Here is a 15,461-nt window from a genome sequence, read left to right as displayed (position 1 = left end):
TACCACCTGTAAAGGAATCAGATATCCTGTGTTCCAGAGTTTCCCATCATGGGTTATGATGACCCAGAGTTTATGAATAGACCCAGAGAGTTTGTTGAACCTCCTTTCTGGAATACCCCTCTGTATTGCTGACAAGGTGGAGAAATATTGTCATCACTGTCTCAGAGAAAAGGAATACAAATCACATTTGTGCAAATTACTTTTTTGATTAAGATGTTATACAAACAAGATCAAATATTATGTAACACAAATGCTTTTGGTGAATAAAATCTTAAACCCTGCTTGTTTTTGGAGCATCTCTGATTCCTCCTCCTATCTGCACATAGGAGATGTTGGTTGCTTTGATCACCTCGGCACTGGTACTAAGAAAACCCAGAGCTCACTGTGTTCTTCCAGTCATGTTTAAACACAAAAAGACCCCTCCGACCCCTCCCTCCGCCTGTCGTTTCAGTCTGTGCTGATTCACAACGGTCTGGAACCAGCCAGCTCTGGAAGCTCGTCTCCATGGAGACAAGGGTGGGAAGGAGAGTGATGATGAAGCTGGCAGAACAGCCATCCCCGACTTAACCATGTGTTTTTGTGAATGTGTGTTTATACAAAAGAGAAACTGAGAATGAGGTTATATTTTCATCTCTGAACATGGTATAATTTACATAGTCCCTAAACAAAGACGGCCTTATTATGTATTTTACTGTGAAGAATTCTCACCATGTAACATTTGAGCAAAGCAGCGGTGTATTGATGAGCAGTGCCATGCTGTGTGCTGCTGATTGATGATACATGCTGTGACAAGCAGAGAATGTAACTAATTTACTGTGACACACTTTTTCTAAAATATTCAAATTATGGGTGGCAACAGATAGAGTGAATTTTTTTTTTTTTTTTTTTGGTCAAACATTTTCATTGATGTTTTCCATTTTTGGTAAGGCACAGAAATGGACGAAGACATTCCAAATGTACAACAGTGGTTATCTCTCATATGTATTAAACTGTTACAGTAGAACATAACCATAAAACCAAGGTGCATTCAAGAGCAAGTACCTCTTCCCTACTGAAACAACTCATTCAATCACAGCCATTCACACCACAAACGACAAAGTGGACAAGACTATGAAAATTCAGAAAATATCAACGAGTGGAAATGGTACGACAAAATAATTAAAAGAAAAACAGAGGGGGGGGGGGAAACAGGAAAAAGGGAGGGGGGAATTATTTTTTCTTCAAAAACCAAAAAAAATACTAATACCAAAAAATAAGAGTTTTTTTAAATAATCTTCTACATTTATATAATGAAATTGTTTGTATATATAAAGATGCTTATTTGGTTTTTCAACAGTCATCATTGAAACAGTGTTAGAGTAATTACCTCCACCAAGAAAGTAACATTTTTACTGGCGTTTATTTGTTTGTCTGTTAGTAGGATTATTGTGAAAGTACTCAACGCATTAAGAAATTTAAACCAAAGAAAGACCAACACTATGGAAGATTCAATTAGGTTTTGGAGAGGTTCTGGATCAATATACCGATTGTTCCTAAGTTAAAAAAAATCCATATCTCTTCATATTTTGGTTTGTAATTGACTGATATTTATGAAAATTGGCTTAGTAATGTTAGGTTGGTTTCTCAAATACCTTGCAGACTTTCATCCACATTGCACATTTCATCTAGATTTTTCCAAAATATAGTGGTGCCCATACATTTGAACCTACTGCATTGCTATTAATGGCAATACAATTTTTTTTTTTCCAAGCCTTTGATCTTGGTACCATGATCAGCATCACTGAGAATATCTGGAAAAGAGATTTGGTGTTTAGCGGAGGTTTGCATTTTCTGAGTTCTCTTGTTACTTATGTTTTAAGCTGTATTTATTAGTTAGTGTTTTTTTTTTTTATTATTATTATTTGAGCTAGAGTTTAGCCACTTTAATTAACCTTTTAAAGTGCTGAATAGCTTCATCCTCGTGTCTTACAATCCTATATGAATATTATAGTTGAATGGTTTTTCTTTCAGTTATAGTGTTATGACATTAACCATCGCAATTACTACCTTTATTATTAACAGGACCATTCTTCTGAGTAAACTTTGTTTGTTTTTTATCATCCCACATGATCCATGCACCAGTGTTCGCTGCCCCTGGATATTATAGCGAAAACAAACAGCAAAGGTCTGAGACGATACTTACATTCAAGGTGATTTGCATTTATAGGGTCAAAGTAATATTTTACAAGTATTCAGGAAACCGTAATTATAACAAATATCAAGTACCAGGGGTCTGACATCCTTCTAAAAAAAGAGCTGGTGAGTCAATTTTAAAAGCTGTGCAGCCTTTGACGTCCGAAGCAGCATCATTTGACCTGATGTGAACCCAGAAGCAGTAAAATTCAACACAAAGCTTAGAGTGCCATGGCAATGGGGAGCTGTTGGTAAAATGCTCATTTGCAACTGAAAAGAGGAACACAGGTTTACAGCAGCTGAGTAAAGGTTGTTTATTATTTGTTTTTAGGCTTAACATCTTAATGTTGTGAGTTCCTTAGTGATTTCTAATGACACTGACGTTGGCGTTCAGGTCCAAACAGGACTTTCTGTGCGAATGTCCTCAGGCTGTTCAAGATTTCTGAAACAGTTATTGCATATTTAACATTGTAGCATCAAAAACATCTGTGAACACTGTTGTTTTGTTTTTTGGTAAACTGAAAGTTTTTGTGCAGTTTAATTTGCTTTTTAGGAACATTAGCCAATTTTTTTACAACTAATTATTATCCAGTATTATACTACATGAATGCACAATATTTTAAACATATGTAAATGCTTTAACATCAACTACAGGTGTTATACAGATCAACTAGTGGATGTAACTTATTTCCAGCTTTGTATCTATGATGCTAACACAACCCATCCCTAGTCCACAGTCACAAGGCAAAAGACAAACAAGTCAACAAACGAGGCAAAGAATAGAAAAACCAAAAGGCATGATTTTTTGCTGTCTCAGAACTTCAGATTGTTTTATATCTGTGGCAACTATGGCAATGCAGTAAATATACTCACGCAGTTTATCTCTGGTCACATCTTCAAATCGTCAAATCATCCAACATGAGTATGAAGCAGTGATATGAGAGCGATGACCCCACTGAGGTGTGAAATTTAATTATCGTTCCAGTAGCCTAATATTATACAAAAGAAAGGGCAGCAAATAACATTCAAAATAATTATATAGGCTGATAACAAAATATATTATGTAGTTGAATAAATGATTATTTAAGTGACTGTTCAAAAAGTTTTATTTCCCTCCGATAATCAAGTTTAGCAAGTTTTTTTTTTATAACAGATGTCTTCACTAAATACAGTATTAATGTCAAGCATTAAAATCATTGTCCTTGAATCAATACCTAAAATTCCTACAAGATTTTGCTATTATGTTCTTAATGTTGAGCTTTATATGCTGCGTGTTAAACATAGTGAGCACATTCAAGAACTTAGTAAAGCAAAAGAAAAATTTCACCATCAGATTCCATAATACATAGTAATTATATCAACCAGAAGGACAACGACTGACAGGCATAGCTGAAGGGTGAACATGGTTCTTGGATAATCACACTTCTTAACATCTTGCGTCATCATTTTTGTGTTGAAGTGATTTTATTTTTGGGCTGAAGAGCTTTTAAGGAGGGTAAACGGTGAGTGTTTTTGGGATCAAACTTAGCTTTTAACATATTTTGGCAGAAAATCATCAGTTTTCTGGCAACACTAGCAGTAGGAGTGCACATCCTGATCACTAGAGGACAACTTTGACAGATAATATTTAGGGATATAACTTTTCTTCTCCTGCTTCTACCTTAAAGGACCTCACCTTACCCCTGTCCCAGCTCATCACCTTTCCCACAAGGACTGCTTTTGTTTTCACTCTTGCCAGGGCCAAAGGATAAATAAACTCACTCAGTCCATCTCTTCATCTTTAGGGAATCCTGTCCTGACATTAATGGCCTATTTGAAGAGGTTAACGCTTTTTAAACAACATTACCTCCAACAATATTGCCAGGTGAAGGCGCAGTGTGCTGACTCACAGCAGACTTTAATCCCCAGTGTTAAATATCATCCAACTGCTGTCTTATCAATAATTAAATGAGTCTACATTATAATTGTAGAGTTTCGAGATTAAACTGTTTGAATTCCGAGATTTTCTTTTCTTTCTACACACGATCAATCGAGCATGAATCTATGGCTGGTTTGATGGGTTTTTAATTCATTTTGTAGTGTAGACTACTTTGTAAAAGCTATTATTACATTGGTATTTTTTTTCAATACAATTTGTCTGTCAAATCTTTAATTGGGTGCACACAAGTATTTTCACCTTCTTTAGTATGGAAATTCCCAAAACAATTCCCAGTTTTGCCTGTGTGTGTGTCAATGTGTCCTTGAGCACCCCCGACCTAGTCCCAATGGAGGATTAGTGTCTCTGTCCCCTTTGGTGTATGAGTGCGTGTCAGTACGTGATTGTGTCTCAGTGGAAAACCTTTTGGAAGTACTCGAATTATGGTAAAAGTCAATTCTCCGTTAAGGTGAATGTGAGCTTGTGGTTATCCTGGTATAAGCCTGTCAAGCTGTCATCTACGGTACTACTGTAAGCCACATACCAAACTTCAGAAAAATATGAAACAAATTGAAAGCAAACCACGTTTGTGGCAGTTCTTCTATGTCATTCCGTTGTGTTGGCGTGACTCCTATTTTTTTTTCTTTCTTCTAATTCTGCTCATGACAGATCAGAGTAATTAATCTTTCCATGACACAGACACGCGATCTTGATCAAACCAAAGCCCTGTGGGGATATTTACCATTTACGTGCTCTGTCGGTGTATTTGAGGTTAACCTGACGTGTTTCAGCTTGTTTTATGAACAGTCCTTGAATAGTCAGTTGTAATAAATCAACGTTCGTTTTTTTTAGGTGGTTTTGTTACTACATCATGAACATATTAGGATAAGGTTTATGTCACATCTTCTCAACCGAAAATGTTTTTTTTTCTCTCTACTTAATCTAAGAGTAGTACCCAGGGTTGGGGCCAATACAATTTTTCAGCTACAATTACATTTTCAATTATCCATGTTCAATTACAACAATTATTTTAGGTTTTGTATCCTCAGAAAGTCAAATGCAATTATATAGTGTTGTGTTCAAGACCACGCTATACAAGACCAAGACTTGCCCGAGACCAGAATGCACCGAGACCAAGACAAGACCAAGACTTTCGAGAGCCGAGACCGAGTCAAGACCAAGACCATAAACATATATTATATATCTATTATACGGGGTGGATTAAAGAATGATTAAAGGATTGTTTTATCCCGTTCTTCTTGTTATTATCACATTATAAAAAAGTTTGAAAATAGCAGGAATTAGTGCTGGTCTCGAACGGTCTTGAGGGAAAATCCCGAGTCTGAGCAGCCCGAGACGTGACCGAGACCTTTAAAGTTTGGTCTCGAGACCAAGACCAGTCTCGACTACTACAACACTACAATTATGTTCTCAATTACTAAAGTTAAATTACAATTGATCACAATTACTGAGCCTGAAATAAATAACTTGATAAACTTCCACTTGTGTTAGCTTATAAGAATCAGCGGTGAAATACACCTAAATACATCTATCATCTAATTTCTTTCCTATCTATTGATTACCTTGTTAGGCTTCCTAATCAATGTAAATATAAGTTTTACTATTTTTGGTGTGGACGTCTGAGCCTTTTTTGTGTCAGTACACCCCTCGATTTATTTTTTTCTATGGTAAAATGCAGGAAAGCTTGATATGAAACATATTTTAATAATTAACTACATATCTGTCTGGGGCGCATCGCGAGGGCGGCATCAAGGAAAGGCGATCTGGCGCGCTCTGGGGTGCCTGGTCGGTGCGCCTGGGGGCCGGCGGGGCAGCTTGCAGCATCCCCTTGGTGCCCTCGGCGACTATGGGCGTGGTTGTCGTCCCTGGGGGCGCTGCTCTCGGTGCTGCTTCCGTTCCGGGTCCTTCTGGCCTGGGGGCCGGACCCTGCTGGCTCTGGGCCCACTGGCGGGCGCTCGCCGGCTGCCCGTTCCGCGTGGCTCTGGCCATCTGCTGGGCGGGGGCCTTGGCTCCTCTGCTGGGGTCTCGGGCAGGGGGCTCTCTGGGCCCTTCCCTCGGGAGGTTGGGTGTGGGGGGGGCTGGATGCTGGCGGGGGGCCTTGGGGTCGGTGGGGGGATGCGCTGGGTGCTCGGCTGCTTGGGGCTTCCTCGGATGTGTGTGTGGGGGGCGGTGGCTGCCTCTCGGCCTGGGATCTTGGGGGCATCTGGGGGGTTGCTCGGCCGCGGGGGGGTTGCCTGGGGCTCCCTGGCCTCCGCTCTTTCTGCTGGCCTGGCCACATCTGCGGACCCAGGGCAGTTCCTGGGCTTGCAGTAGCGTTTTTTTTTTTTTGCACATATACTGGTATACGATGCACTGGCACGCCTTGGGATGTGGGATAAAACTCATTCTGGGCTTAACCTTAGACACGTTAATCCCAAATACCTGCTTTAGGTACTAGCATTCACTCATTCCCCCTGTTCACAGCCACCACCATTATAGCTAAGCTTCACACTTGTCACCATACTGGCTGGATTACACAACATAATAAGCACAATATATTCTACAACCTCACATCTCACCCTCACTGCAAAACAGTCTATTCTTCCCCACCTTTTCTATTTCCTGCCTTGAGTCTCTCCTCCCTGCGCCCTTTCCCCTCCCCCCCCCCCCTCCCCCTCCCCCCTCCACTTAGGTGTAACACTGCTCTCCCTTTTTATATCCTCCCTATAATAAAAGATTTCTTACCCTTCCTTGGGGAGGGCTGGTGATGGTCACAATTAAGCAATAAAATAAATCAATGTATTTTATTGCAATAACAAAATATGCATTGCTGTCTCATAATGTTTGTACTTCCTGTGGTGTTGAAAAAAAAAAAAAAAAAAAATTTACTACATATGTGTAGAACTAACATGGTTCCCCAGTTTTGCATTAAATTGTAATTGACAATTTTTATAGAATATCCATGCCAATTACAAAGTCTATTATTGTAAACTGAATTACAAATGTACTTACAATTATGACAGCAACAGACTATTTAAATTACAATTATAGTTATGCCATATTTGCAATTAATTATCAATTACTAGATTACATTTATAATTAATTCCAGGCCTGGTAGCAACCATAGATTTTAAAGTGGCAGACTGATGTCTTCAACTTTCTCTTTCTCTTCTTCTTCCTGGCAGCTTGGATGCACTCAGACTGGATTTACAGGAGAGATCAGGCCACCTTTGGACACTGCAGTGTCAGCATCAGCAGGGCAAGTGCTAGACTCTCAACACCATTTACACCGTGCTCCCTGGATTCACTTCAATATTCAGGGCAACACAAATCTTGTAGACAGCCACTCTCCGACTGATAACCACACAAAGTTATAAACACACACGTTCTCTGTGCACAATTAAATACACAAACGTGGAAAGGCAAACAGTAAAGGCACAAGTCTGCAAAACGCCTCGGGAGGAAAATCCAAAATGCACAGATCAATTGCGGTTGTCAGCTTTGCATTGCATGCTGCATTAATTTTCACGGTGAGTGCTCTGCATTGGGAAACATACAATAAATAATACAACACAGCACTATTGAATTTTAGGAACAGCAATGAATGTAGCTTTGGATTAGAAGTAGAATTTGACTGGAGACAGTAGTGTTGATTAGGGTTGGAGGAAACCTTTAAACTCAATACCCACCTTAAGGCTAAACTATAAGGTATAATGCTAATTATTGCCTCGGTGTTGGTTGAGTAATAGCAAGGGCTCGCCCTGCCATCAGCCCAGCCAGCCAAGTCAGCTATAAGTACAATAAGTATCCTGTAGTGGCACTCACTGTGTCTGTCAAACATAGTTTAAGTTCATGATAAGCATTAAATAGCTTCATTTCTTCATTAATGAAACAAGGATTATGATATATAGTTCTTGCCTATAAAAGGCAAAGTAGGAGGTTGGTGAGATGGTGTCATCTTAGAAGTTTTATTGAATATTTAGATTCAACAAAAAGATGGCACCAAAAAAAAGTTTTTTAAGAATTAGTGCCGTTTGTTCAATTACATTTTGTAAACAGATGTAGGAATCAATGTGATTGTCAACAAGAAATTATGACAATGGAGGTACAGAATACTTTTCTCATAAGATAAAAAAGAAAAAAAACAGTACATCGTATATTTTGGTAGATTTTCCTATGGTGTGTTAAAAAAAACTATAATGTGCCAATGCATGACAAAAAGAAGAAGAAAAACATCACCACCAGACTGTTGGATTCCTTGAAACAATGAAACCCTCCATCACTCACTGCTCTTTATCAGTCAGGGAGCACCTGTCTGGACCTGACCTGATTTCTGATGAAAGTAGGTCTGAATTCAACCGTTATTGTGTTCAGCTGAGAAAGGACACAGCTTAAGATCACCTCTTTACTTCCCCCTGGGATAAAAATAAGCACTAAGTATTTCTGTATTTAAAAGATAAAAGGATAGTTCAGCTTTACCTATTGTGCACACATTTTATGGAGTTGAACTTTCTTAAATGTCTCCAGGACAGATCGACTATAGGGACCTTTAGGTGTAGAGTTTGCGTATCCTCCTTGTGCTTGTGTGTGTGTTTTTTAATTTTTTTTAACCAGACTCTGAATACCTTTCACTGTCCAAACACAAAAACATTAGAAGCTCTAAAATTTGGCATCGGAGAGTTCCTCGACCTTCAGCTAACTTGGCTCCAGCAGACCTTTGTGATGCATTATGGGAAGAGGAGATGCAAAGTTTTAAAATTCACAACTAAAATATTTTAGTTAATATGTCCTATACAAGTTCTTTCAACAATCTACTAAAAGACAAATATTCGGACACCAATACAATACAGCAAAAGTAGCTGCCATATGCAAACTGGGAAATAACGTCCTGATTGTATTTATTGATTGCTGTTAATCTTTCTGATATGTTTTATAATATGAGTAATAAAAAGTAGTTTTTATGAAAATGAATAATTAGTATTTTAAGAGATGTGCACATATTTTAAATGATGCTTCATTTCTTTTGAAGTGCTACCTGATTCACATGGAGGTCCTCCCTCTGTGGACCTGTGATGGAAATCCCCAGTAGAATAGTCCGTCAGGTTCCATCTGGCATTGACACAGAGTGTATTGATCAAAAAGGTTCAATGTTAGGAGGCACTTAGGAGCGAAGTACGAAAGTGTAGCTGTAGCTTTAGCCAAGTGGCTGACATTTAGGACTAGGTGGGATATTCATCACAAGATTTACATCTATATTACAAAAGTCAAATGTGTGTTAGTGTTGGGGTCAAAGCAGTCTGCACAGGGATGGACTGAATGACATATTACTGAGATTGCACACAGTGTTTGTTTTAGTCCTGGAACATCTTTTTCTGACACCAAGATGAATCTTCGTGCTTGCAACAAAGTCATGTACAGACGGGGCCCTAAAATGTGTCCATGGTTCATAAAAATGTGCAACACTATCGCTTTTTCCTTTTGACTACACTGTCTCAATTGCTACAGCCTAAAGGCTGTGAAAGTAGCTGCAGGCTTCAATTCCCCAGAAGATTAAATTAATCTTAATGACTTTGGCGAACCCGTGGCAATGTAATTGTGTAGTGTGCTGATGTCCCCAAAGACGATATCTCACAAAGCCATTGGTAAAACAGTAGAGAGCAAAGACTTTTGTGTGTTAATTACTAATCTTTACTAATATTTACCTCTTACTGTGTCTTTTCTTAGGTTTTAGTGTCATAGTCAACCTTCTGCTCATCCTCTAACATGTCTGATTGTTTATATACTGTAGTCAAAGTCACATTAATAACTGATATTCTCGCAGCCAAAAGATGACAGTCTGATCCTTTGACATTGTCTGGTCCTTGCCTGAAGGAAAAGACTGAAATGATGACAGATAATGGATGTTTTTCTTAGTTCATTGCTTTTTAATCACAACTACAACAAAACGTACTAGTCATGTTGTCATCAGGTTAATGTTACAGCGGAAGCATCTTTACTTTGTGATTAATGTTTGCACATTAGCTGAGATGATAGTCAGTCATATTGTGCCTAATGTCTATCCCTAGCAGAATTTACCATCGACTTTAGATTTAAAAGCATTTGTACTTCAATTCCAGGAAATTCTGTTTTTTGGGGGGGGGATTGTTCCAGGTAAGTGAAGACAACATGGTAATTGTATTCCATTTAGTATGGATAGGTTAATTAAAAGAGGACCACAGTGGTAGTTATCCTTATAGATTAGCTACATTTACCATAGATCAGGGGTGCCCATTACAAAGATTACGATCAACTGCTGACAGTGTGAGTGAATCACATCGCGATTACCTTTTACCCTTTACCTGATCTTCCTACCCTGCCACATTCATAAGAGCATTTACACAAAACATTGGCAGAGCTGTTGTCTATATGGAAGCATATCTGTACCATAATTCAATTTAAAATGGATTAACAGAAATGCTTTTTCATTTTCACAATATAGCTGCATTTTTTAACTCATAAATAAAATGTATTGAGTCCGGCTTTGAATTTTGAGAATGAGTCCTGAGATCCAGAGGTTGTGAGTTCCAGAGCTGGGGAGTAGAGCGGCTGAAAGCTCTGTTCCCCATGTTGGTAAGTCGGCCTGGTGGAGTGAACAGATAAATGAGGACAGTGAACGTGGATGAGATCAGTCAGGTAAGGGCGAGGGCAGTGTGGTGAATGGCCGTCAAAGTTAACAGAAGGATCTTGAAGTGGATGGTCAAGGATGACACCCAGACTCTTAACCTGTGGGGAGGGGGAGACTGAGGAGTTGTCAATTTGGATGGAGAAACTATTGGATTTGGAGAGTGTTTATTTTGTACCAATGAGAAGCACCTCTGTTTTGTCACTGTTGAGTTTTAGGAGATTATGGTTTAACCATGATTTAACTTGTGATACAGTCAATAAGGGAAGGGGGAGGGTAGAAGATGGTTTACTGGTGAGGTAGAGCTGGGTGTCATCTGCGTAACAGTGAAAATGTTTACAGAAGATATTGCCAAGGGGGAGGAGGTAAATAATGAAGAGAAGGGGCCCCAGGACTGAGCCCTGGGGCACACCTGTAGTGACGGGGGAGGGGTTTGATTTAAAGGATTTGAGCTGGATGAGTGTGGCCAGAGAGATAAGATTTAAACCAGTTAAGGGGGGTGTTTGTAATGGAAGCTAATTTGTTCAGAAGTGTGTTGTGAGAGATGGTGTCAAATACCGCACTCAGATCGATGAGGATGGTGAGGAGTCCAGAATCAGCTGCCATGAGGAGGTCGTTGGTTATTTTTACGAGTGCTGTTTCAGTGGTATGGAGGGGACGAAAACCGGACTGGAACTGTTCATAGAGGTTATTGTGGGATAGGTGAGATTGAAAATTTGAGTTTAATGGTCTGAGGTGTTGACCAATACGTGTAATGGTCTGTGATTGTGATCATTACAGATGAGACCATGTCTGCTTTAGGTTATTGCTATTATACAATATATGCTTTAGCAAATAAGTAGATTTTGAGTTTAGTTTTAAAGGTGGAGAGAGGAGCAGCCTTCCGTACTAAGATTGAGAGCTGGTTCCAATTCTATTTCTGGACACTTTAAGAACTTCCAGAAGACCAGCAAACTGAGAGCGGAGTGTTCTGCCTGGACGATAGGGTCCTAACAGGTCTTTAAGACATGCAGGAGCTTGATCATGCAGAGCTTTGTAGGCTAACAGGAGGATTTTAAACTCTCTTCTAAATTTTACAGGAAACCAATGAAGAGAAGCCAATACTGGAGACATATGTTCTCTCCTGTTTGTACCTGTTAATAATCTAGCTGCCGCATTCTGAATTAACTGGAGACTTTTTAGTGAGTTATTTAGACATCCTGAGAGTAGAGAGTTACAATAATCTAATATAGATGTAACAAATGCATAAATTAGTTTTTCAGCTTCATTCTGGGCCAAGATATTCCTGATTTTAGAGATATTACGGAGGTGGAAGAAGGTTATCCTTGAGATTTGATTAATATGAGAGTTAAAGGACAAGTCAGTATCAAATATAATATAGTTTTTTACTGTGGTGCTGGGTGACAGATTAATACCATCCAGAGACACTATTTGCTCTGATAATTTCTTTCTGAGGTGTTTTGGACCAAATACAATCACTTCATTTGTATCCTGGTTAAGAAGGAGAAAGTTACGCCTCAGGATGTGATGTCTTTAAGACAAGCCTAGAGTTTTAATAACTGATTAGTTTCATCTGATTTCATTGACAAATAAAGCTGTGTATCATCGGCATAGGAATGGAAATTTATATCATATTCTCTGATAATGTTACCTAGTAACAATGTAAAGAGTATCGGTCCCAAAACTGAACCTTGTAGAACTCCATGGTTAACTCTGGCATGCGCTGAGGAGAGATTAATAACACGAACAAAGTGGGTTCTGTCAGAAAAGTAGGATTTAAACCAACCTAGTGCTGTTTCTTTAATCCCAAAAAATCATAAAAGATGATCCACTGTATCAAAGGCTGCACTGAGATCTAAGAGCACCAGAACTGAGACCAACCCATTGTCTGAGGCTAAGAGGAGATCTTTGGTTACTTTTACTAAGGCAGAGACTGCTGTGATGGCTTCTAAAGCCAGACTGAAAGCTCTCATATAAATTGTTCCTATGTAGTAAGTAATTTATTTTATAAAGCACTTTTTGCAGATAAAATCACAAAGTGCTGTACAGAACAGAGGAGAAATTAAAACAACAGGAGAAACATCATAAAAGAGTAATAAAACAAAGGTGCATTTACACCAACAGTAGCAGCATCATAAAAGGTGATCACTTAGTTGACCTGCAATGATTTTTTTTCATGAATTTTGGAAACAAGGGAGATTGGATATTGGCCTATAATTGGATAAGTCACTTGGATCAAGGGTTGGATTTTTAAGGAGAGGTTTGATTACAGTGGTTTTAAAGGCCTGTGGCACATAACCTGTTACTAAAGATGTGTTAATCCAGTTCATCATGTTAGTGCTAATTAAGGGAAAAATATCATTAAATAGTGGAGTTGGGATTGGATCTAAAAGACAGGTTGTTGGTTTACTGTCGCTAAAGTTAGTAACATGTCACTAATGCCGGATGATATCAATCCTAAATACAATATTCCCAATATAAAGTACTTGTCATCAAAACCTGACAAAATTGATTGGTACCCGGTATAATATACCCAATAAAAAGTACTATAATTTCATGACCAGTACTTTTTATTGGGTATATTATTACTGGGAAAATGATGGCGTTAGTGATGGTATTACTAACTTTAGTTATGGGTCCCTAAGTTGCTTCAGCATTGTCTTTGACATTTGCTCTCTATCGCTTTTGAAATATACTTTTGTTTCTTACCTTCAGAGGGTGCAACAGTGATTTATTTGCTTGGCAAATTTTGGCATAAGTTCGGGTGAAAATCACTCGAATATGTTCCTGTACGAACAATTGGTTTTGGAGAATGGAATCGCCAACCCGTTAAAAGATGTCCAAGACGATTCTAAAGCTACCCAAGGACCCATGGCACTCAGACAAACACAACATAATGAAAATCATGTAAAATCACCTGGCGATAGTGTTGTAGGGTTAGAGGTACACATAGTTCCAACAAATGTGCCGTGGACTAGTACCGGTCCATTGATGACTTGATGCCAGGTTGAAATGAAAATTTAAATATTAGTATTTGACCCTGCACTTGACTCCAAAGTAAGGTGTGCTTTTTAAAGCCAATGTGTGTGAATTGAGCAAGGATTAATAAGAAGTTTAAGTGAATGGCTAATCGGCGATCACGGAATGAGTGCATGTAGCGCAAGAGCCGCTACAGTTCTGTATTACAGTGTTAACAAACAGATCCAACACTGTTTTGCTTATGCGTTCACATTGCCACTGAAATAGTAGAGCCCTTCATCTTAAGAAAAATATTATTTGGGTTTCCTTCCCCCCTCATTTGTAATTTGCAAAACCTACGTGTACTTTTTTTTTTTTTTTTTAAAGAGACTGAAAGTTCAGAAACCCTGCCATGAGAAGACAAATAGAACAGACGGTCAATGGCTAAAAACCACTATCACCAAGCCACAAAGCTTCTACAATGTCTCGCATGGCCCATAAGAGACCATCAACTCAGTGTGAATATGTTGTGTTTTCTTGTGTGAATTGTGAAGCTTTAGAATTGGCTTTCTGAGGCGAGTGCCTCCCGGCAATCAATAATTCCCACTACGGATCCAAACACAGAGGGGAACCACACCTTGCTTCCTGCCTATTCGAGCAAATACGAGCAGTAAGCCACTGGCAACTAATTCCCTCATCCTAACAGCTTTAGGTTATAAAAATTGAATAAAGGCAGCAAATAATGTCAGCCTGTTTTGTTCTTGGTGGAATGAGAAGAGAGCCTAGAGTCATACTATGGGATATCACTGTACTCAACAACAACAACAACAAAGCTTAACTGTCCTGCTTTGTTAGACTATAAATAACAATCTGTGGTCATTGTATAGACCATGACAAACATTTGTTTTCTAAACTGTTAAAGCATATTTGTGGCTTGGGTTTTTGGTTTCAGAAAACTGACACAATCTACAATTGGTTCAGTATGTTTAGAACTTCATAAATCTTTTACCAGACATGGGCCACATTCATCCCTTGATCGCAATGTTCTGTTTTTATATGGGATTACCAAGTATGCATACAAGTGAGTTCTAATCCTATATTGACGATCAACTTCTATTAGCATTTATTATTTACACTTTTAATAGTCAAAAAATCAGACATTTGCTAAAATATGAGGTTTCGTTTTTTTTTGCAGCAGCTGAATGTGCTTTCCTATTTAGAGAAATGAGGACAAAGAAGAGTAAGAAATCAGAGGGTTTGTTCTACCCTTGCCATATTGGACTAAAGGCCTAATTAATGTGTGTTTGACAGTGATGGTCAGAGCAAGGGGGGTGGGGGCATTAGTTACCCGTGATATACCTCCATTAGGATAAAGGACCTGTTGTTTGTAGGACAATCACAGCCAACCCTGCCTCTCTTTGCTTCTGTGTGCTCCATGTTTGTCTAGTTGTCCTTTCATCTGAATGCTTCGTCTCCATATTTATTTCACTGAACATTTTTCTGCCCCTCTGTAATTTATTCCCTGCTTCCCACTGTTAGTTTGTCTCGCCACTTCTTGTCTCTTCATCTCTGTTCACACCTCTTTCTCTCTCGCTCCAAAATCTCACATTTTTGTGTCACCCTGGGCTTTTTGTTCCTTTTTTCACCCCCTTTGCTGTTACTCACTGGTTCTGTCTCTGCCTCATTAGTCTGAAGCTTCTTTGGGGAAGGGGGTTGAAGCTGTGTACAGTGGGCTCTTTCTGCCGAGCGTTCTCA

At 38.9% G+C, this 15,461-nt stretch overlaps 1 protein-coding gene across 1 annotated transcript in view; it reads left to right on the top strand.

Moving 5' to 3' along the window:
- LOC114476589 (ankyrin-3-like) overlaps positions 1-15,461 on the top strand; it is a 170,055-nt gene that overhangs the window by 7,990 nt on the left and 146,604 nt on the right. The gene's annotated exons all lie outside the window — the stretch shown is intronic.

This window comes from Gouania willdenowi, chromosome 15 (assembly GCF_900634775.1).
Source record: "Gouania willdenowi chromosome 15, fGouWil2.1, whole genome shotgun sequence".
Classification (NCBI taxonomy): domain Eukaryota; kingdom Metazoa; phylum Chordata; class Actinopteri; order Blenniiformes; family Gobiesocidae; genus Gouania; species Gouania willdenowi.
The sequence above is the reverse complement of the archived record's forward strand: the minus strand, read 5'-3'. Positions and strand labels throughout refer to the sequence as shown.